This window comes from Cupressus sempervirens, chromosome 8 (genome assembly GCF_028749045.1).
Source record: "Cupressus sempervirens isolate cs-2001-9-10 chromosome 8, ASM2874904v1, whole genome shotgun sequence".
Classification (NCBI taxonomy): Eukaryota; Viridiplantae; Streptophyta; class Pinopsida; order Cupressales; family Cupressaceae; genus Cupressus; species Cupressus sempervirens.
The window spans coordinates 794,105,662-794,130,118 of record NC_143125.1 but is presented as its reverse complement, the minus strand read 5'-3'; the positions used below and the strand labels follow the sequence as shown (position 1 = coordinate 794,130,118).

Sequence of the window (24,457 nt, the reverse complement as noted above, 5' to 3'; positions counted from 1 at the left end):
TGAAATTAAATACAATCAATCACTAGCTAAGCTTGCACGGCGCACTTACAATCAGCAAGAGGGTAGTGGCCTAGTTTTATGTTCAAGTCTAGAAAGTAAACATTCACAATTTCTTTCATCCAACTTACTTAAATCAAATTATATTCTATCTTAACAACTTGAAATGGAATCTATTCTAAGTGAGGGATGTAGATCACCAATATAATACTTAAAGCAAGATCACAACAATCATTCACCATGTAAAACACAACAATGGATAGTACATCTAATTCGGCAGTATATTAGCAACAATTTTCCAACAACCTCTTTTACAAATGAGAGAAGTGGGGTTTATATGAGAGTCCCAATTACAATGAAAGGCCAAGATTGATTTGAAATCAATGAACCAGATTAATCTATTACAAATCCTAAATAGGCCAACCAAAAATAGCCAAGAGACATGAAGCTCCATAAAATAAGCCAATGAGTAAATTCAATAGCTTGAGGATCAATAGGAAACAAGGTGCCTAATCATCACATAACTCATAATCCAAAATGTGCACTCCCTTTTTCTTTTTCCTTCTAGCGAAATCAATGAAGTTAACCAAAATTGCATTGAGTTCCTCCATGTCAATACTAGGAAGCCCACCATGTTATAAATCCATAACTTCTAACTTCTCCATGCAAGTGTCCAATGTATTATCCCAATCTGAACTATGCCTTTGCAGATCACTTTTAGAAATCATGAAAGACATCCATTCAATTGACTCTTCTCACGAAAATCCATGTCTTTGAAAGAGATAGATTCCATCCAAATCTAACTCACAAGAAGCATCAATGTCAAGACCAATAATTCCTTGTTAGCAACAAGGACCCTCGAACAAATTTTCAAGATAAGACCCTCAAGATTCACACATTCTAACTGTGCCTGGTCATAGGTAGTCCTGCTTATGACCAATGAAAGATATCAATGACGGAAGTCATATGCACTTCCTCTATCAATTACTCCCACTTAAGTCAAGATTGGTGTGGGGATACCCCTTGATATCTTGAGATGAGAATCATCTTGCATTCTATGGGCTGAAATTCATTCCCTATCTCCTCCAATCCTTGCATTTTATTTATCAATACTATGGTCCTTGCATATGCTTGAGCTACCCTAGCAAGAAAGATTTGGTCTCTCCTTGATACCACTTGCCCATCCTTTTACTATGCCACAAGTACAATGCAAACCCTGAGAAGTAATAACATATGGATTTGTTGAACTCTCCTACCCTAATAAATTCATATGTTAATTTATGAACTCCATCATCAAGTGATCCAATTCTAGCTCATCTCTTTCTTTTATCAGTTTATCCATCCTTTATTCAATGACATCTAAAGTGTCTTTCCACTCCTAAAATTCTTGCTCCTTAGTTGTTGGCCCAATATCAAATGAGGAGATGCAATAATCATTAGGAATAACTTCATCCCTAGTATTGTCACTAACTGAGACAGCCAAATGCAAAGTGCGAGACCTTGATTCGTCTTTGGTAATCTTATGAATCTTCTTTGCTAGTATAGATTCTTTCACTCTATTAATCATGTTCAAGAAAGTATCAATGTCATCCATAAGGAGTACCTCCTCTACTCTTCTTTTCTTCATGCTCTTCTTTGACCACTCAGGGATCATGGATAAATCGATACCATCTTTCATCCGTTCATCTTCATCAAATCCCTTTAATGCTGAAATGATCCCATCCTCCATCTCTCGAGTGTTGGGATCAGATTGCCTCATATCATATCCCAAATTAACTACCAATTGCATTGTAGAAGATGATGGCAATATCTTTGTACCCTATTGCAACGATTGTGTGGATGAGGTTTTTGTCCTAACTGTAATGTGGTAAAATCTTTCTATCTCCACCCTATATTGAATTATAATCCATACTTTGTGCCTCTATTTCTTTAGTTGACGAAGAACTAGCAAGAGTAGGTGTGGCAAACTTGTGCATCTTGCTTCCAGATTCCTAACTAATAGTCTTATCACTTACTAGTGATGTTTTTGCTACATTACCTGCTTCCTTTAAAGTTTGCCTTGCATCCTTAATGTGTAATCCTAAAGTGCTGATGATTTTGTCCCCTCGTCTTGAAGAAGAGTCCTCACTCTGCATCCTCGCATAAGTGAAGGTAACACCTTGCTTCCTTACCTATTAACCTTCTTACCAATCCAAGCCCTTAATCTATCCACCACCACACTCATCAAGACCTCAAAATCTGTAAGCTCTTCCTTTTGTGAGCAATTGGGTGGCTCAATTGATTTGCCCTTTTCATACTCATAATGAGGATAAACGAGATTTCCATCATTCTTAACTTGGTCAATAATAGGGAAGACTCCACATTTTCTCATGAAATCAATTGACATCCTGGACCATATCCTTCTCCTAACAGCATGTTCATCCATTAGATTTGACCAATAGTCTTTACTCTCAATCGTAAGTGTGTACTTCCTATCTCTATAAGTATGGATCCTCTAGAATGGATCAAATCCCATCATTGCCTTGTATGTCCCGAGCTGATAGAATTGTAACTTTGCTTTTGTTGCTTTGCTCCTATAATGGACACAACTCAAGTTGTTTCCCCAATGTAATAGAGTAAGACATTCTTTGCTTGTGCTTTTCATTCTACATAAAATCAAACTCTAGAAGTTGCCTAACCACCTCTAGCAAAACCATATTATCCATAGGACACTTAGAATATTTGTAGGGCTTTGAAGAAAATTCCTAGATCTTGATGTAAGCAAAAAATAGAAATTGGATGTACCAATATCCATACTATTCAATCAATGCTATGGCATCCTTGAATAACTTCCTATGTAATCCTTCCTGAAGTTTTTGTGTGATATTCATGGTGAAGATGTCATTTTCCTTGAATTGATCTTTGTCATTTCCAGTCATGCACTTGCATATGAGGCCTGGATACTCAATATTCCTTGCCTGCAAGTAGATCATATAGGAATTCATATGGAATTGCTTTGTTTTCCTTAAGTCCCTTAGTTGAGTATCTAAGTTGTCACTAATCATCCTTGGCCAATTCATCATCGCATTCCCTATCGTTATCTCCTCAATGAAATAATACATCCAAGCATCAAAGAAAGCCCCTTGAGGAGTTCCCATGACTTTGTTTAGAATAAAGATCAAATCACTATATTCATCCTTTAAGTCCTCATTTCCAAGCTTCTTAGACAAATGCTTTCTTGGTTCGCTGATCCAATCCTTGTTGATGATGTCCATACAGATGTCAGGTCTCTTATTATATAATGCTTAGCTTCCTCCTTGGTTATGATCTGCTGTTACATCCCAAATTTTGACCTATTTAAAATAATCTTATAGTCGTTGCAATGGTTCGTTGAAACTTTTTAATGTCATGATCTTGTGAAATGGAAGTTATGGTTAACTGTTATTTCATGTGTAAGGGACTTGTTAGTTTCATTCATGAAAATATGATTAATTGTTATTTCATGTGAAAATGATGTGTCAATTGATTCATTATGTATACTTATTTACTTGATTAATGGTAGTTAGTCATTGTTACAATTATCTGTTATTATGTTCTCGATAGTTTAATTTAAATGGAGGAATATATTATTATTGTGGAAATGTTGCAATTGTGGTTGCAGGAGGAGACGAAGGGGAGAAAGCATTGCTAAACAGGATTCAAGGAATGGGGCACTACTTTAGTCCATCGTCAGACCATCAGGTATGTACTCTAACTACCTTGATGAAGGATTTAACAGCTAGGCAATAGAGTACACCCTGGACAGTAATGAGCTACTTGGTCAATTTTTTATAATGTTAAACATTTAATAATCATGATAAGAACAATTACCTCTCTCTTGTTTTGAGACCTCGGAAGTGGTTGACATAACGAATTTTCACATATATATATATATGAATGATGTCACCATGATACTCTGATGATATCTATGAATTACACTTTTGTGTGTGTGCACGCATATGTATATAGAGAGAATATGATGTTAGAAATAAATCATATGTACTCTCTAAATTGCACACGTGTATAGATATATGTATATATAGGTACTTATAGATATAACAAAATAGCATGATGATATAATATATATATATATATGTGTGTGTGTTTCTTTCTAAACCATGGAAATATAATTTTTTTTAACTCCACATCGATGAGCAGTGGCCACCTTAATAACGGCACCATCTTTTAAAAACTCTCAAATCTGTGAAGCCATCTTGTAACCGCATGCAAGAGACCATATAATCTCCCACGGCCGCAAAAGGAGGGCATTCAAATCAAAGCACAATCACCATGTTATGAGCATAATTCCTTAACCGCAAGCTTAGCAACTTTAAATTCCTCTTTCTATCGACATCTTGGTTTGTCTACATTGTCACACGAGTGGAGCCTTATTGCTGAATCAATTGCCACCAACCAACTGGTATCATTATAGGTCATGGATCTTCACGATCAAATCTTCTTTCCATTCTATGTTCTTATCAATGTCATTAAGCATCTGCTCTATCGGGTATGAAGATAGTCATGTTAAAGTTGCAAATACCAATGAAAATGCAACCATATTTCAGTATAGAAACAATTCAAATATGTTTAAAGCTCTGTTATTTTATTTAAATATGAATCTCAGCTCTCTATACGCTGATCGCATAACCATAGGGATGGCTTATAGTTCCCTTAACACATATTCTTGGTTATATTTTGCATGAGTATTCTTGTTTAGAATTTGAATCCAAAGTTATGACATTCGGACTTACACAATGGTATTTGTTGTATACCAACTATGGTAAGAATCAGAAAGGTGTTCAAAGAAACCATATGATAAAGATCTCATTATTAATAGCAATCTCCTAGGATGCACCCAAGGCTAGTGAAGCCAGTATGAATGGGTGAAGAAGAGAGGAATCCTACAAGGGAAAAACATCTATAATAAGAACTCAAATGCATGGACATCTTAAAAAGAAGTTGCTAAATCCAATGTCAGCACATGATTGTCCAAATTATACTTTGCTGTCAAGTCGAGCAGGTTACCATGAATGTTGATAGGATTCCTTTGGGGGAGTATCCTAAGCATTGCTAGAGCATGTGGAGATTGTTAGCATGATTCACATGTTGCATTCATGACTGTGTTTGTCATTGATGTCAACATAGCATGGTTTCTGTGAAGACTGACAGAGTAGCAGACAGAGAACGAGGTCATACGGACTGAAAATTGTTGGTCAGGTCAAGCGCAACTAAGGACATGTTCAATGATGTGTCTTGATGACGAGGTTAAGTGCACATCAAGTAAGGAGAAGATATGCTTGATTTACAGAGAGCAATATACAGACAGAGTTCCTAAGAAGCAGTTTCTAATAAATAGATTGTATCTCCTAACAAAGATAGAATCGTGATATGTGAGGTTAGACAGTGACAGAGGACAGTTCGATGATGACATCAACGAGAGTGCAAAGTCTAGAGTCACACATTTGAGAAGTTGTAGAGACTGTGAGCCAATAGTGTTGTGTATTTATAAATTAATTAATTATCTTAATGTGGTCTTATTATAATTAATTAGGAAAGCCTCAAGGCAGACTCAAGAAATTGTTTTGAGGACATGGTATAAAGGAAGGATATTTTCCTTGTTTGAGATATGCATGAAGTGTGAAAGTGTGCAAACAAGAGCAAAGTATTTGGTAAATACGAGTAAGCAATCCAAGGGATTATTGGATGTGAAGTTTGTGATCTAGTATCGAAATCAGAAGAAGAAGCAATCCGGTTGACAGGACAGAGGTAAAGGAAGCACAGGTACAGTTCATTTCTATTATTCTACAAAGAAAAATACAAAGATCAGTTGGTCACTGAATTCATTAATTTTGCTCCTGAAGTTGTTTGGACAGTGGGTCCATCTACCTTCTACACCTCCTAATGGGGATTGATATGTATTCAATGTATTTTATTGACTCCTAATAGGGTCGATCCTCTAACAAAGAATAATTATATGAGTACATTTTGTGGGTACCATCCCCACCAGGGTTTTCCCTCTGATCAAGGGTTTCCCTAGTTAACATATTTGGAGTTATTGTGTATGAGTATCTAGTTATGGTTGCTGATGATATTGCTCATATGGGTAAGGATTAATAAGGTTTATAATTGTCATAATAGTTGGATAATTGATTCACCCTCCCCACCCCCTCCCTCAATTATATTGGTGGACTTTACTTTCTAACAATTGGTATCAGAGCATCAAGTCCTTGAAGAGAAAGCTTAACAACTTTGGGAGATCAATGGCGAGTCACTTCAGAAAAAAAAAGTCCTAAATTTGATGGAGTTAACTATGACAGTTGGAAGGAAAAGATGAAGACTCATTTGTTATGTATAGGTCCAAGATATTGGCTTTTGACAAAGAGTAACAAAGCAGCTATGGAAGAAAGAAAGCTTGAGGAATGTAATGAAGAAGAAAGAGATATATTTATGTGCAATATGCGAGCCAAAGAAGCATTACTGACAGCGCTTCCTAAAAATGAATACAGTCAAGTAAAATCACTAGAGACATCTCGTAAAATTTGGAAAGCTTTAGAATCTACTTTTGAGAAAGCACCCATGGAGACTATGCTAACAGCAGCAGATCCAAATCTAAAGAAGACAAAAAGATTGAAGAAAGAATAGCCTTTCTTGTGAGAAGAGAACCACGTGGTAAGAAAAGTTTCAAATGTTGGACTTGCAATGAATTTGGTCATTTTGCTTCTAAGTGTCCTAAAAGAGAGAAAAAATATAAGAGCAATTTCAAGCCTAGAAGACCTAGAGATTGTTTGTATGCAAATGAAGATGATGAATTTGAGGAAAGAGTTCAGAGTGAAAGTGACGATGAGTTAGGATTTGTGACTATAAAAGAAGAGAGTTCTGAAATTGAAATTAGAGAAGAAAAAGCCCTAGTTTCTCAAGTTAAAAAGAAATCTGATTGGATTATAGGCAGTGGATGTTCACATCATATGATTGGTGATATGAACAAGTTTGTTAAATTCAGAAATCATGACAGAGGAATTGTTAGAGTTGGTAACAACGCAGCTTGTCACATCATATGGATAGGATCTATACTCTTGATGGGAAGACTAACGCTAATGATATTTATTTGTTGATGGTTTGAACCATAGCCTGTCGAGTGTTGGACAGTTGGTTGACAAGGGTTATCAGTTGTTGTTCATAGAGAAGACCTGCATTATCAAAGATAAGGATGGTAAGCTGATAGGAATAGGTACAAGATCTAGAGGTAATATGTTTCAACTAAATCCTACTAAGATGACTTGTTTGGTTGCAAAAGTGGATGACAATTGGTTATGGCATAGAAGGTTTTGTCATACAAACTTTGATAACATTGTGAAGGCTAGTAGTACATTTGCAATCAGAGATTTACCTAAGATCATGAAGCCTACTAATGTTGTTTGCAAGGAATGTATAATGGCTAAACAAAAGAAGGTTTCATTTCCCAGCAAAAAGTTCACTACTACGGAAAAGTTGGAGATTGTTCATACAAACTTAACTGGCCCTACCAGAACAAGAGGATTATATGGAGAAAGGTACTTTATGATTTTTGTTGATTTCACTAGAATGATGTGGGTAGCATTTCTTTAAAAAAAAAAAGTTTGAGGCGTTCGAAAAGTTCAAGATAATTAAGAACAAAGTTGAGAATGAATCTCGTATAAAGATTAAATGTTTGAGAATAGATAGAGGTGGAGAGTTTACTTCTAGAAAGTTTAACATGTTTTGTGAAAAATGGAATTACCAGACAATTATCATAACCCAAAACTCCTGAGCAAAATGGGATAGCAGAAAGAAGAAACAGGTTAGTATCGAAGGCAGCAAGAGAAATGATCTTTGAGAATCATGTATCTAAGACATTTTGAAGGGAAGCAGTCAATACAGCAGTATACACCATGACCAAAGTGCAGATCAAAAAAGGTACAAACAAGACCCTTTATGAATTATGGTTTGGTCACACACCCTTAGTGAAGTATTTCAAAAATTTTGGAAGTAAGTGTTACATAAAGAGAGATGATGATATTGGTAAGTTTGATCCAAGAAGCGATGAAGGTATATTCCTTGGTTATTCATTGAACATAAAAGCTTACATATGTTTTGATCATAGAACTAAGAGAATTATTGAAAGTGCAAATAAGAAGATAGATGAAAAGTTTGGAGTTAAAAGAGAGAATGTTGGATTATAATTCTAATGAAAAAGAAGATAATCATAGATCTGTTAGAGAAAATATTGAAGTTTTCTTTGAGACTAATAATGATTTGCAAAATGGCCGATAGTGGCATGTTGTGATGGTTAAGTTATTGAGTTGTTATCCTTGCCATCAAGGTTCAAATCTAACGGGGATGAGGTCCCCCATTTGTGGCCTCACTGGTTCATAGCTCCAGGTCAAAGCGTTTACCCCTCTTTAAAAAAAAATAATGATTTGCAGAATGATGTACAAATTATTGAGCAAAGAGAAGAATAGAGAACAGAACGAAGAGCAGACATAAGAGTTGAGATAGCAACTCCTACACCACACAGAAATTTGGCAAAGAATCACCCTACAGAATAGATTATTGGAAGCAAAGACAAAGGAATAATGACAAGAAACAAAGTATATGAGGAATTATGTTTGATTTCTCAAGTTGAACCTAAGAGCACAGATGATGCATGCAAGGATGATCATTGGATTCAAGCAACGAAGGAAGAACTAGATCAAATTGTGAAGAATGAGACATGGGTATTGATTCCTAGGCCTAAAGACGAGAATGTTATAGGAACTAAATGGGTATTCAGAAGCAAGATGAATGAACAAGGTGAAGTTGTGAGGAACGAAGTTAGATTGGTCTGTAGAGGATATTCACAGCAAGCAGGTATAGACTATGAAGAAACATATGCTCCTGTAGCCAGAATGGAAATAGTAAGAATGTTCTTGGCTTATGCAACAAATAGGAAGTTTAAAGTATATCAGATGGATGTTAAGTTAGCATTTCCGAATGAAGAACTTGAAGAAGTTTACATTGAGCAACCTGAAACAAAAGATAAGGATATGGTATGCATATTGAAAAAAAGTATTGTATGGTCTGAACCAAACACCAAGACCCTGGTATGCAAGGTTGGACAAGTATTTGGCATTGCTAAAGGTACGACAGATAGTAATTTGTATATGAAGGAAATTGAAAATGGTTTGTTGATCATTGTGATATTTGTTGATGACATAATCTTTGGAGGTAATGATGAAGCAAGTGATAAGTTTGATGAAGAGATGAAGAATGAATTTCAGATGAGCATGATTGGTGAGATCAAATTTTTCTTGAGTTTACAAATTGTGCAAAACAAAGAGGGTATTTTCATATCACAAGCTAAGTATTTAAAAGACTTGTTGAAAAGATTTGGCTTGGAAAGTTGTAAGCCAGTTGGTACACCAATGGTAACTAGTCACAAGTTATCTAGCAAAGATGAGACACCTACAACTGAGCAGAAGAAGTACAGATCAATGATTGGAAGTTTGCAATATCTGACTCACACCAAACCAGATATAGCAAATGTAGTTGGGATAGTAGCAAGATTTCAAATTGATCCTCGAGAATCTCATTATGCAACAGTAAAGAGGATATTCAAATATTTGAAGGGTACACTTGATTATGGATTATGGTATGATAGATCAAGTAATTTCACTTTGTATGCTTATACCGATGCGGATTGGGCAAGTAGTATGGATGACAGAAAGAGCACAGTGGTGGAGAATTTTATCTTGGAGGAAGATTGGTTTCTTGGCTAATCAAGAAACAAGATTGTATTTCACAAAGCACAGCTAGAGCAAAGTACGTAGCAGCAACAAACAATTGTAACCAGATCGTGTGATAAAGCAGATGCTGAAGGATATTGGGATAAAGTTTTCAGAACCTGTTATCATACATTGTGATAACACAAGTACAGTGAGTATGTCTAAGAATCATGTATTGCATTCTAAGACTAAGCATATATCTATCAAGTATCATGTTTTGAGAGAGAAAGTTGGAGAGAAAGAAATCAAATTGGAATATGTAAGTACAAAAAATCATTACAAATATCTTTACAAAGCCTTTGCCTAAAGATACATTTGAGTACTTGTGAGGTATGCTTGGGGTTATGCCCTTGCCTGCTTCTAAGTAGATGATGCAGAGATTGCATCAGTTCAGTGGTACAAAGTACTATTGTTTGACTGGACTGAATGTTGATGCTTCCTGTATGGGGGAGTATCTGAGATGAGAAGAGTCATCTAGGACTCTTGATAGTTGATTTAGAACAGTGTCTTTGGACACTTGAGTTGTTGAAGACTTGGAGCAGATGATTGACATAATGAAGCCTTGGTCATTGATGTCAATGGGGGAGAGAATGCATGAAACACGTCTCCTTAGTACTATAAGGGAGAGATTGCATAGCGTAGTACTATTTATTGGGAAAAGATCCCTCAATAGGGGAGAAGATCCTCTAATGGGAGAGAGATTAACTAATAGGGAGAGACTGAGATCTCCTATGTATGAATAATAGAAAGAAAGTATCATTGATATCCATGGGAAGTAACATTGTAAGGCAGAGAAGCTGAGAGTTGTTTAGTGAACAACTCATGATGCCAATCTAAAAAAGAGATGCAAACAGAGTAGTATTCCAGAGGATTTCAGATTTGATTGATGAAGAGGATTTGAAAAGAAGAGAACAACATCAGTTGCAGCAAAATGTTGTTTCGGTATTCTTGGAACTTAGATGTTTTTCATCTATGTTACCATCAATGTCAAAGGGGGAGATTGTTAGCATAAATGCTGATGGTATTCCTTTGGGGGAGTATCCTAAGTATTCTTAGAGCATGTGGAGATTGTTAGCATAATTGACATGTTGCATTCATAACTGTGTTTGTCATTGATGTCAACATAGTGTGGTCTCTGTGAAGACTGGCAGAGTAGCAGACGAAGAACGAGGTCATATGGACAGACAATTGATGATCAGGTCAAGCACAGTTAAGGACATGTTTGATGTTGTGTCCCGATGACGAGGTTAAGTGCACGTCAAGTAGATATGCTTGATTTACAGAGAGCAGTATATAGACAGAATTCCTGAGAAACAATTTCTGATGAATGGATTGTATCTCCTAACAGAGATAGAATCGTGATATGAGAGGTTAGACAGTGACAGAGGATAGTCTAATGACGATGTCAACAAGTGCACAAGGTCTGGAGTCACACGTGTGAAAAGTTGTAAAGACTGTGAGCCGACAATGTTGTATAATTATAAATTAATTAATTATCTTAATGTGGTCCTATTATTAATTAATTGGGAAAGTCTCAAGGCCGACTCAAGGAATTGTTTTGAGGACATGATATAAAGGAAGGATATTTTCTTTGTTTGAGATATGCATGAAGTGTGAACGTGGGCGAACAAGAGCAGAGTATTTGGTAAATGCGAGTGAGCGATCCAAGGGATTATTGGATGCAAAGTTTGTGATTTGGTATCGAGATAAGAAAAAGCAGTCCAATTGACAGGACAGAGGAAAACGGAATATAAGTACAATTCATTACTATTATTCTGCAAGGAATAATACGGAGATCAGTTGGACAGTGAGTTCAATGGTCTTGCCCATGAAGCTGTTTGGACAGTGGGTCCATCTACCTTCTATAACTCCTAACAAGGTTGGAATCTCCTAATAAGGATTCAAAGCCTCCTAACAAGGACTAATATGTACTGAATGTATTTCATTGACTCTTAATAGGGTCCATCCTCTAACAAGCAATATTAATATTAGTACATCATTTTGTGGGTACCATCCCCACCAGGGTTTTCCCTCTGATCAAGGGTTTCCCTAGTTAACATATTTGGTGTTACTGTGTATGAGTATCTTGTCATGGTTGTTGCTCTTATTGCTCATATGGTTAAGGATTAATAAGGTTGATAATTGTCATAATAGTTGGATAACTGATTCACCCCCCCTCTCAATTATATTGGTGGACTTTACTTTGTAACAGAGTGGTGGTGATCGAGTTGTTCATTTGCCCATCTAAATCTTTGGCCAAGGTAGATTAGAGGCATGCTTGCCTAAATGAATCACAAAGAGGTTGGTGGTGTCAGTTGACAGAGAGAAGGTTGGTGGAGGTATATCCTCAACCTTGTATGTTGCTAACCAAACACTCTTAACATCGGTATGTTTGGATGGCTGGACTATAGTGCCCCAAGCCTAACCCAAAATAGGGAGGGCCTTTCTTGTTACATCCCAAATTTTGACCTAATTTTCATCTATTCATAGCCATTAGACTGAACGGATTTTTCTTTCATAATCACGTGAAGTAGGTAGTTATTTATACCCGTTGTATTAACTGTTTAATGAAGATGGTCGTTATCCATTAATTGTCATGTGATGTTTAGCAGTTGCTTGAATCTGGAATTATGGTTAATAATTAAATTCTTTTAAATGTTAATATGAAAATTATTATGGAACTTGTTATTATCGTGGAAATGTTGCACGAGTGATTGTAGGAGAGGATGAAGGGGGGAAGCATCGCTAAACGGGATCAATGGAATGGAATACTAGTTTAGTTCAATCATCAAGATGACAAGTATGACCTTAAATTGCCTTGGTAAGGACCTAGTGACTTGAACTTCAGGATACAATTGAAGGACCCACACGAGCTATTAAGCAAACATTTTAAAACATAAAATAATTTAATTAAAATATAATACGTACCTCAAAGGATTTTGATTGATCTTTCCATCACATAATTATAATGAATACCTATGTACATACACATAGATATAAGAATAAAATGACACTATAATATTATTATTTCTTTTATAATAGAATGATGTCACCCCATAATTATCTACGTGCATATAGATAGATATAAACCATGATTATTTTTTATTTATAACCTTAAAATCCTTTTCCATCTTTTTATTTCATTTTCTTACTTGAAAACCAATTGTAACACTTGACATATTTATTTGGCGTCCAAGAGCCAAGACAGTTCTTGTATGTTACGACTTCTTGGAAGCCAAAGAGGCATATTATCTCTTAATGTTAAGAAGTCAAGAGAGTCGAAAGACATTCATACTTCCATTTTCAAGCACCCGACTACATCATATTACCCGACCATGTTTATCATAGCATTCGATAGCTCTGTGAATCAGTAACCATTACATTGTTTCCATCCACGAAATCCTAGATTATACTAATGCCCTGCTGATCGTGAGTAATACTCATTCTGGAAATTAACATTCAAGATCCTTTTTGAGGCGGGTTGTTGAGCAATCAGCAAAACTCCATTCATTCTTTTAGATTATACCAGGTTATGCAGTTAACCAAAAATCCCAAAACATTGCAATGTGATTTCTTTATCAGTTGTTACAGCAATTCCAATTTATATAGCAGTAAGCTATAGATTATATCATGATGCAAAATAACTTGCTTAATATCATAGATTAGACCTTCTCTAAGATAGAGTGTTTAAGGCAAATAAAAGCCAAGTAACCATGTTATGAAATCATGATTATTTTATGCCACTAGAAAACAGAATCAAATGATATTTTTCTGCAATGAACACAATATTCAAATCACAGATTGTGATAAGTATTCATAAATCAGTTGAAAATCAATATACAAAGCTGATTGCTCTTAGATCCGAGCACTTAGGACTCACCGGCTGTATAGCCATGGAAAGGGTGAAAAGATGAGATGGAATCTTCATTGACGTAGAAACAAAAGTCAGACATGATACAAAAATCTAAACTAATTTTATTTAATAGCTCATGCTTGTCCCTATTGTTGTTCCCCTGTTGTCAAGTCGAGCGGTGATGATCAAGTCAATAAACCCATCAAAAAAACTTTGGCCAAGGTCGTTTAAAGGCATGTTTGACATCTATGATCACTTGATGTCAGTGGAGCCAGTTATTCAAACATGACCGTCCATAACTGTGCAGACATTCTAAACACCGAAATGCTCGGGTGGCTAGACTAGAAGTATCCCAAGCCTGATCTTGGGGTGGGGAGGGCCTTTCTAATTCAATAGATTGTGTGGAGATAAGTATGGTCTGAGGTTGGGAGGTTAAGCCTAAGTCAATGCTTCTCCTCTTACCGAAAGCCGAGACTTGCACAACCAGCTAAAGACTCGCCAAATATTACTTGTATGTTCTTCTTCTTTTCATGTTAAGCATTTACTTTACTTGTATGTAGGGAAAGATAGTTAATCGTTATTATAGTTATTTTTGATGATCAATATTACAGTTATTTCAGTTAACCGTTATTATAGTTATTTTTGTTGATCATTGTTAGAGTTATTTTCAGTTAATCGTTATTCTAGTTATTACTGATGATCATTGACACAAATTATTTCAATTAATCGTTATTTTATTTATTTCAATTAAGCGTAGGTAGTTAAAAGCAATTAATGTCCCATGAATAGGAATTCAGTTATTGCTTGGGAAAACTCTTAAACGGTCATCCTATTTTGTTATGAAAGACCATTTGTTACATTTCTCGTAAAGAGATTGTGTGGGGATATGATAAGGTCTGTGGTTGAGAGGTTAAGCCTATGTCAATGCTTCTCTTCTCCGAATGTCGAGGCTTGCACAACATGTCGACAATTAGTCCAAAAACATGTATGGATTCTAAGTTCTTATTTACTTTTACCATAAACGAGATGTATACTTGTCAATGTAGATTTCGTTACTATTGTATAATAGAAGTTAGTTATAATTATCAATTTGTTATCGTTCATATGAATTATGAATATTCGGTTATAACCCTAGGGCATATTATCTATTTTTAACTTACTAAAATTGGTAAGTTACATCTGCATCCTAGGACAATATGAGTGATGCAGGGGCATCTTCAAATCCAATGCAAGGGACCACTGAAGAAGCAAACATTTAAGGATGTAGGATTTGTTTTCAAGTTTTTAAGTTCTTTCATGTTGATTTCACATAATAAATTAACCCCACTTTGTAAGCCAATACCCTAGGTAGGTGTGTTATAAACCACCTTGGGTACATGGTAATTGGGGTCTTATGAGTCTTGGATGCATTTTAGGATGTTTTTAATAGTTTTAAGAATATTTTGAATCATGTAAGGTGTAATGATGTTGAGGGACAAAAACTGTCCAAAAAGTTGTCATAAGTTGTCAAGCAAACATGACAACTTTTGGTTTAATTATGAAACTTCCCCCCAACCACCATTTTTGGTTTAAAATCTGATTTATAACCATTGGGGAGGCTATATAAGTCGAATGCACACCTTGGAGAGAAGAGTTGGAAGTTGTATGCAAGTTTTGTGCACTCAAATCAATAAAAAACTGTGATTTTTCCTGTAATTTCATGGTTGCAGTCATTTTCCCGTATTTTAAGGGCAAAAAAGGTCATGAAAGAACTGAAATGTGAAAGGGCTTTGAGTTAGCTTTCCAATGCTTCAAGTTTGAGGTCTTAAGTCGCCCGGAGGAGGGAGAAATCGGCATTTTACTGAAGGTGACTTGTTTGAACGTTTTTACTAAGAGTTTGAGAAAGAAATGGCTTTATCTTGCTGATCCACCATTGGAATTTCATGGCCTTTGGAGTGAGGCAAGGGAAACCAATGTACATTAAGATTTTCATGTCCATTTGCAGGGAAATTACAAGAAATACCGAGGGTTTGATGATCTAAGGTGGACATTTCCATGTGGCCACCATGTCTAAAAATTGTTGCATTCTCTATATTTGAAGATAGAGCTGTAATCAAGGTCTGTAACTTGGTGATATGTGTTGTTTCCATGCCCAATCCATGTTCCAATCAATAGTTTTCCAATACAGAATGTATTTCACCCACTTCCTTTGTTAAAGTGACTTATTGGGGCAATTAGGCCAATTCAGTGAATTGGAGTTTTTGACCTTTAGGAGTAAAACCTGTTCAAACCCTTTTCACATGTTTAGTGCCTCATTTGAAGGAGTAAAAGTTCACAATTTTTTGTAGGGGTTATTTGAAGGAATAAGAAGAAAACTTGAAATTTCAGTCTGGCAGGGCTACTAGGCTTAACAGGCCTAATTACAGCAGCAGCACTTTGCCTTCACAATTACTCACATCTAACGGCTGGAATGGGTCATTTATGTCTGGGAAACCATATTTCAATATGTTAGAAGTCATCATTACCTTGGGAGGGTGTGTCAAACCTCTTTGGGTAGTGTGCCCATGTGAATGCTGAGTGGTCTTAGGAAACATTGTAGAATAGGACATTGCCTAAGTTGTCCAAAATGAAGATGGATATGAAACTTGTCTAAATGAATTGAAGTCCCCCTTTGGAGTCTTTGTCAAGTTGCTAGAGCCCTTGTTTGTAGCCTTAGTTGGAGGATCCAGTCTCAGTGGTGACAAGGGCTCTGCATCAGATTGGTATCAGAGCTTTGGAGTATCCTAAGGTGTGAAAATGGCAGAAGTAGAAGGTGACAATGAAGGGTTGCCTCCGAGGATGACCAATATTGAATTGGCCAGGGTTGTGAGAGAACAAATGGCAGAAAATAGATCCATGAAAAGGGAGATAGAAAGGTTGAAGGGCAGGTTGGATAGGAGGGACGAAGAAGAAGACTCTGGAGGTGAAGATGATGGGGATAATGATGAGACCCCAAGGCAGGAAGAAGAATCAGTTCCTGCAGACCAGAGGCCACTCTTGAATGCTCTCAAATCTATGGAGAGGAGAACCATGGATGGGAAACTAGAACTTCCTATTTTCAATGGCAAGATGGATCCTGATTCAGTCATGGATTGGATTGAAGCTTTAACTAGCTTCTTTGAATGTGAAGATATTCCTCAACACCAAAGGCTAAAGATGGCAAAGTCCAAGTTGAAGGGATCAGCCTTAACTTGGTGGAACTTCATCCAGGTGGAAAGGGTGAAGAATGGTAAGAGTATGATCAACTCATGGAATAGGATGATTGCTTTGATCAATAAGATCTATGTGTCGGAGGACTATGGAGTGCAACTTCATAAGAGAAAGCAAAATTTCAAACAAAAGGACATGGATGTCAGCACATACACTGAGGAATTCTTGAAATTGTACATAAAGACCAAGACTGTAGAAAGAGAGGAAGAGAAGTTGGCAAGATGCATGAACAATCTGAAATTTTCCATACAAGAAGAGTTAAGTCTGCATAACCCAGGAAGTGTACACAAATGTTATCAAATGGCATTGAAGGTAGAAGAAAAATTCAAAAGGAAACAAGATCAGAACAACAGGGGTAGAGGCAGATTCCAAAAAGGAAGAGGTTCCTTTAGAGGGAAAGGAAACAATGGTAGTTCCCAAGGAGACTCAAACCAAGAAGATAGCAAGGGTGAAGGCAGCAGCAGAGGGAACTTCAGAGGTAGAAGATCAAATTTCAGAGGCAGATCACAAGGGAGGGGTCCTTTAAGGTGCTACAATTGCAACCAAGGTCACATTGCTAGTAGGTGTCCAGAGAAGACAAACCACAACACTATGGGAGAAAGAAGGAGCAATCTGATCCAAGAATCTGATTGCCAAAGTGTGAGCAGCAGCAACACTTTTCAAAGTGTAAATGCACCTGATTCGTATGGATATCCGGAAAGAGGTGAAGCCTTCATGATAAGGAGAGCACTCCTAAAGGTTCCTGCCATGAAAGAACCCCCACAAAGGAAGGCAATCTTTAAGACCACTTGCAAATCAGGAGATAAGGTTTGTAAAGTCCTAATTGATTCCGGTTCTACTGAGAATTTTGTGTCTATAGAAATGGTTGAGAAGCTCAAACTCAAGAGGATACCACATCCTTATCCATACAGGGTATCATGGCTCACTCAAGGGCAGCAAGCTCTTGTGGAAGAACAAGCTTGGGTTGAATTTCAGATTGGCACCTACAAGGACAAAATCCTATTTTATATTGCTAAGATGGATGCTTGTCATCTATTGTTTGGTAGGCCTTGGCAATATGACTTGAAGGCACATCATGATGGCTTTAGAAACACTTATTCTATCACCAAGGATGGGAAGGTCATAGAATTGTTACTTTTGATGGAAGATGAAGGAGAGCCTAAGGAGAAAGGGGCTAAGGTAATGTTGATGGAGGGTAAGGAGTTCATGAAGGAGGTGAAAGAGGAAGGAGGATTATGTTTTGTATTGATACCAGTTCCTAAGAAGGAGGTTGCTGGTGTAGGAGCAGCAGACCAACAAGGAAGACCCGGGATGGTTCCTTATGAAGTGCATGAGCTTCTTGACAAGTATAAAGGTGTGATCTCAGAGGGTATGCCTAAAACCCTCCCTCCTATCAGAGAAATAAGTCATTGTATTGACTTTATACTAGGAGCAAGCCTACCTAACAAGGCTGCATATAAACTAACTCCACAACAAAATGAAGAGATGGCCAAGCAAATTTCTGAACTACTTGATGCAGGTCTGATTGGAAAAAGTCTCAGCCCTTGTGTAGTACCAGCAGTACTTGCCCCCAAGAAGGAAGGCACTTGGAGACTTTGTACAGATTCAAGAGCCATCAACAAGATAACTGTAAGGTATAGATTTCCAATGCCTAGAATTGAAGATCTACTTGATTGTTTAGGAGGTGCAAAATATTTTTCTAAAATAGATTTTAAAAGTGGATATCATCAAATTAGAATAAGGCCAAGAGATGAATGGAAAACAGCCTTTAAGACTTATGAGGGGTTATATGAATGGAAAGTGATGCCATTTGGCTTGTCCAATGCTCCTAGTACTTCTATGAGACTAATGAATGAAGTCTTGAGTGATCTTATGAGCAAAATTGTAATTGTATATCTAGATGATATTCTGATTTTTAGCAACACAAAGGAGGAGCACTTGCAACACCTAGAGTTGGTTTTGAGGAGGTTACACATTGAGCAACTAATGATCAATTTGGACAAGTGTTTGTTCATATAGGAGGAGATCGTTTACCTTGGTTTTGTTATCTCACAAGGTGAACTAAAAATGGATCAAGATAAGGTAAAAGCTATACGCACTTGGCCCACTCCTAAAAGTTTGAATGATTTTAGGACTTTTCATGGTTTGGCAACATTTTATAGGAAGTTTATCAGAGGTTTCAGTCAGATTTGTGCACCTAAGCTTGACACCATAAAAGGGGGGAAGAAATGTAAGTTTTTGTGGACCCAAGCAGCAGATGAGTCTTTTGAACTTCTCAAAACAAAAATTGCAGAGCAACCAGTCTTAGCCCTCCCTGATTTTCATAAGGTCTTTCAAATTGAGCGTGATGCTAGTCATGTGGCTATAGGGGCTGTCTTAAGTCAAGAAGGGAGACCCATTGCTTTTTATAGTGAAAAACTTAATGATGCCAAGAAGAGATATTCTTCTTATGATCTTGAGATGTATGCATCAGTTCAGTCCCTAAAGAAATGGAGGCACTATCTTTTACCTAAAGAATTTGTGGTTTTTATTGATAATAAGGCCCTAAGTTTCATAACTAGTCAAGAAAAGTTGAGTCACAGGCATATCAAGTGGGTAGAAACTTTGCAAGCTTTCACATTTTCCTTGAAGCATAAGAAGGGAGTCGCAAATAAGATTGCTGATGCTTTAAGCCGTAGGGTGCTAACTTTGTCTCATATTCAATTGGAAAGTGTTGGAATTGATGCTTTGAAAACCATGTATGAACATGATGCAGATTTTGGTGAGATATATGCCTCTTGTACTAATTTGGATGACAGGTATAATGTGGAATTTCCTGAGTTTTTTGCTGCAGGAAGGATTGTTGTTCAAAGGGGGGCAATTGTGCATTCCTAGATGCTCAATGAGGCTGAATATTATCAAGGAGAAACATAATGGGGCTATGGCAGGTCATTTTGGGTTAGATAAGACCCTAGAACTTGTAAGAAGACACTATTATTGGCCAAAGATGCAGACTGAAATCAGAAAGTATGTGGAGTCTTGTGTGGTATGTCAAAAGGCTAAAGGAAGGTCTACAAATGTCGGGTTGTATCAACCACTTCCCATTCCATCTAGACCATGGGAGAGTGTGAGTATGGACTTTGTAATGGGTTTGCCTAGGACTCAAAAAGGTTTTGACAGTGTTTTTGTTGTTGTGGACAGATTTAGCAAAATGGCACACTTCCTTCCTTGCAAGTCAACGAATGATGCTTCTTACATTGCAGCACTTTTCTTCAAAGAGGTAGTAAGAATCCATGGTTTGCCTCTTAGCATTATTTCAGATAGAGATGTGAAGTTTGTAGGACATATTTGGCATACTCTATGGAGAAAGCTGGGTACAAATTTGTCTTTTTCATCTGCATACCATCCCCAAACAGATGGGCAAACTGAAGTTGTCAATAGGACCCTTGGAAATCTTCTTAGGTGTTTGACAAGAGAACATGGAGAGAAGTGGGATACTATCCTACCACAGGCTGAATTCTCATACAATGATACCATTAATAGAAGTACCGGTAAGTCCCCTTTTCAAATTGTTTATGGTTTGAATCCAAGAGGTGTTTTGGAGCTTAGAAATATGCCTTCTAATAGTCCAATCAGTGCTGATGGGGAAGCCTTTGCTGAAGCAATAAAAGAAATTCATGAACATGTCAGATTAAATCTTCAAAAATCTAGTGAACAGTATAAGAAACATGCTGATCAGAAAAGAAGAGATTTGAGTTTTGATGTTGGAGATCTTGTATGGGTCTATCTCAAGGAGGAGAGGTTACCAAAAGGAAAACATACTAAGTTGATGCAAAGGAAGATAGGTCCTTGTTCCATTTTGAAGAAATGTGGACCTAATGCTTATTAAGTTCAATTACCCAATGGTTTGGGGTTGTCACCCACTTTTAATGTTTGTGATCTAGCACTATATAAAGGTTCTGATGTTGCAGCTGTAGGTGATGAAGATTTGGAGCAGCAGACTGATGTAAACTTTCCTAAGCATGAACCACCTACTCTAGAGAAGGTGTTGGATACTAGGGTGGTCAAGAAGACGAGGAACAAAGAACACAAACAATATTTGGTCAAATGGAAGGGACAGCCTGATAATGAGGCCGTGTGGATGGATGAACAACCGATCCAAACCTAGGGCACTACTTTGGAGCAGCTCATCTCAAGTGGGCTTGAGATTTCTTGTCCCCGGGAGTATGATGCAAGGGCATCTTCAAATCCAATGCAAGGGACCATTGAAGAAGCAAACATTTTAGGATTTGTTTTCAAGTTTTTAAGTTCTTTCATGTTGATTTCACAAAATAAATTAACCCCACTTTGTAAGCCAATACCCTAGGTAGGTGTGTTATAAACCACCTTGGGTACATGGTAATTGAGGTCTTATGAGTCTTGGATGCATTTTAGGATGTTTTTAATAGTTTTAAGAATATTTTGAATCATGTAAGGTGTAATGATGTTGAGGGACAAAAACTGTCCAAAAAGTTGTCATAAGTTGTCAAGCAAACATGACAACTTTTGGTTTAATTATGAAACTTCCCCCCAACCACCATTTTTGGTTTAAAATCTGATTTATAACCATTGGTGAGGCTATATAAGTCGAATGCACACCTTGGAGAGAAGAGGTGGAAGTTGTATGCAAGTTTTGTGCACTCAAATCAATAAAAAAACTGTGATTTTTCCTGTAATTTCATGGTTGCAGTCATTTTTCCGTATTTTAAGGGCAAAAAAGGTCATGAAAGTACTGAAATGTGAAAGGGCTTTGAGTTAGCTTTCCAATGCTTCAAGTTTGAGGTCTTAACTCGCCCAAAGGAAGGAGAAATCGGCATTTTACTGAAGGTGACTTGTTTGAACGTTTTTACTAAGGGTTTGAGAAAGAAATGGCTTTATCTTGCTGATCCACCATTGGAATTTCATGGCCTTTGGAGTGAGGCAAGGGAAACCAATGTACATTAAGATTTTCATGTCCATTTGCAGGGAAATTACAAGAAATACCGAGAGTTTGATGATCTAAGGTGGACATTTCCATGTGGCCACCATGTCCAAAAATTGCCACATTCTCCATATTTGAAGATAGGGCTGTAACCAAGGTCTGTAACTTGGTGATATGTGTTGTTTCCATGCCCAATCCATGTTGCAATCAATAGTTTTCCAATACAGCAAGTATTTCACCCACTTCCTTTGTTAAAGTGACTTATTGGGGAAATTAGGCCAACTCGGTGAATTGGAGTTTTTGACCTTTAGGAGTAAAACCTGTTCAAACCCTTTTGACATGTTTAGTGCCTCATTTGAAGTAGTAAAAATCCACAATTTGTTGTAGGGGTTATTTGAAGGAATAAGAAGAAAACTTGAAATTTCAGTCTGGCAGGGCTACTAGGCTTAACAGGCCTAATTACAGCAGCAGCACTTTGCCTTCACAATTACTCACATCTAACAGCTGGAATGGGTCATTTATGTCTGGGAAACCATATTTCAATATGTTAGAAGTCATCATTACCTTGGGAAGGTGTGTCAAACCTCTTTGGGTAGTGTGCCCATGTGAATGTTGAGTGGTCTTAGGAAACATTGTAGAATTGGATATTGCCTAAGTTGGCCAAAATGAAGATGGATATGGAACTTGTCTAAATGAATTTAAGTCCCCCTTTGGAGTCTTTGTAAAGTTGCTAGAGCCCTTGTTTGTAGCCTTGGTTGGAGGATCCGGTCTCAATGGTGACAAGGGCTCTGCATCAATGAGATTCCAAAAGTTTCTCTCACTGAAGAATGCAACGCCATTGGCTCTGACTGTCCTAGTATGTGGGATACAATTCTTTGCACACTCGACCAAGAGCTCATTGCACTTGATAGTTGAAGGAAACCAAGTTGCATTATAGAAGCCACTCCTCACAATGCTAACCATTATGCTTGAAGGGAGATGATCACTATATCACACATTCTTTTCTTTAATCTCTTCATATCAGGTGCTTCGTATTTGTATCTGCAACTTTCCCCACTTAGAAGTCATTCAAGACTCGAGATAGAATCCTTTGGATAGCCTCTTTACTAGCATTGTCCTCATTGCAATACCCATTGTTGGTCCCAACCGGTACTAATAGGGGGGCTGAATTAGTAGGAATTCTCTAACCGTTTTGTTGAACTATTGTTCTTAGTAAACTAAACAATAACCAATTGAATAATATAACAATGATAAATGCAAAAAGGTAAAAGCATATAATCTCACACACAAAAGTACACATCAAGTGACACAAAGATTTATAGGTGGAAACCATCGATGAGAGGATGAAAACCATGGTGGGGATAATATACCCACTATCATTTCACTGCAGATAAAAGGTTGCCTGGTTAAAGGCTACAACTGTTTTTTTTTTCCTGAGAACACATCGAGTTAAGAATGTTTGCACCCTATTAGGATTCCATGATCTTGTCAAAGCTACCTTGTTAACGGACTTAATCTCTCCTTCTCTAAGGTACCTTGTTAGAGGTTTTACAATATGCTTGCTACTGAAGCATGCCCTAATAAGAGCTTACAAATGATTACAATGGTAAGAAAGCAACCAAAGGTTGATCTAAAAAGTGGCACACCTTGCCTTGTAGATCTCCAGTGTATACCTTGATGATGTCTAAGAGATCTTTACTCACTGTGTTGGTGTTCACTGCAGTATCAACTTCTTCACTTCTTCACTTCTCTACTCTACTCTATCTACCGTTCACCGGTCTGCAGTAGCTTGTCTGCTCTTGTTTAGTTCTGCTTTTCCACAACACTTCTCTTGAAATCTAACATTTGTTATATATTTCAGGCACATCCTTCACCATACTTCAATAATGAAGTTTTCAAAATATATATGTGTCTCCAATCCTCTAGATGTTGGAACCCTAAAAACATTCTCCCAAAGTCGATACATTCAAAACTTGAATCGCATGTCTAAGTTGTTCATGAAAAACCCGTGACACCTACTTCATAGGATCTAGACTAGTAGCCCTGTTGGTCCTATGCTACACCTAGGTATAGCCTTTCTGTCCTTTCTTTCCGTCATACCATCTAAACTTCAATCACGTCGTGGTGCAGACCTTCTCTCTTTGTCGTTTCACATTGATGGTGACTCATCATGCTGATTTTGACTTGCTGCTTTGCTTTGTCCTCATCTTCACACTTGATACAACCAGTATAGATCTCTAGCTATGGTTGTGAGACAATATATCTTCTTCTTCTTTACCGGTTGCCAATCAATGACAACACCTTGGTGTGCTAAGTGCCAGCATCACCACTTATCTTTCATTATGCCATTGAGACTTATAGGATCAACACCCTTTCCTTTCGCCCTATTCCTAATTGAAGCTTGAAGTTAGTAACGTATTAAAGGACTTAACAAACTAATAATTTTCAGACTTCTAAATCCTTGAATAACTCTTTAAATTCCATACAATGACATAATCCATAGGGGCCCATTTGGTTGCAAGAATTAGTGAATGTGGAACTCAACTATGCTGGAATAAGCTCTCTTCTGGAATTAGTACATTCTTAAAATAACTTCTGGAATAACATTTAGACTTGTTTGGTTGACCTAGAAGAAGAGACGGA

General features: G+C 37.1%; 1 protein-coding gene and 1 long non-coding RNA gene across 4 annotated transcripts in view; one reads left to right on the top strand and one right to left on the bottom strand.

Annotated features, from left to right (window-relative positions):
- LOC149544788 (pentatricopeptide repeat-containing protein At2g13600-like) overlaps window positions 1–24,457 on the bottom strand; it is a 100,924-nt gene that overhangs the window by 4,168 nt on the left and 72,299 nt on the right. The gene's annotated exons all lie outside the window — the stretch shown is intronic.
- The window catches only part of LOC149544789 (uncharacterized), an 88,327-nt gene that overhangs the window by 4,022 nt on the left and 59,848 nt on the right, over window positions 1–24,457 (top strand). The window contains exon 2 of the long non-coding RNA XR_016355072.1: window positions 3,638–3,717. This is a non-coding gene — a long non-coding RNA (uncharacterized LOC149544789). The remainder of the gene's footprint in view (window positions 1–3,637; window positions 3,718–24,457) is intronic.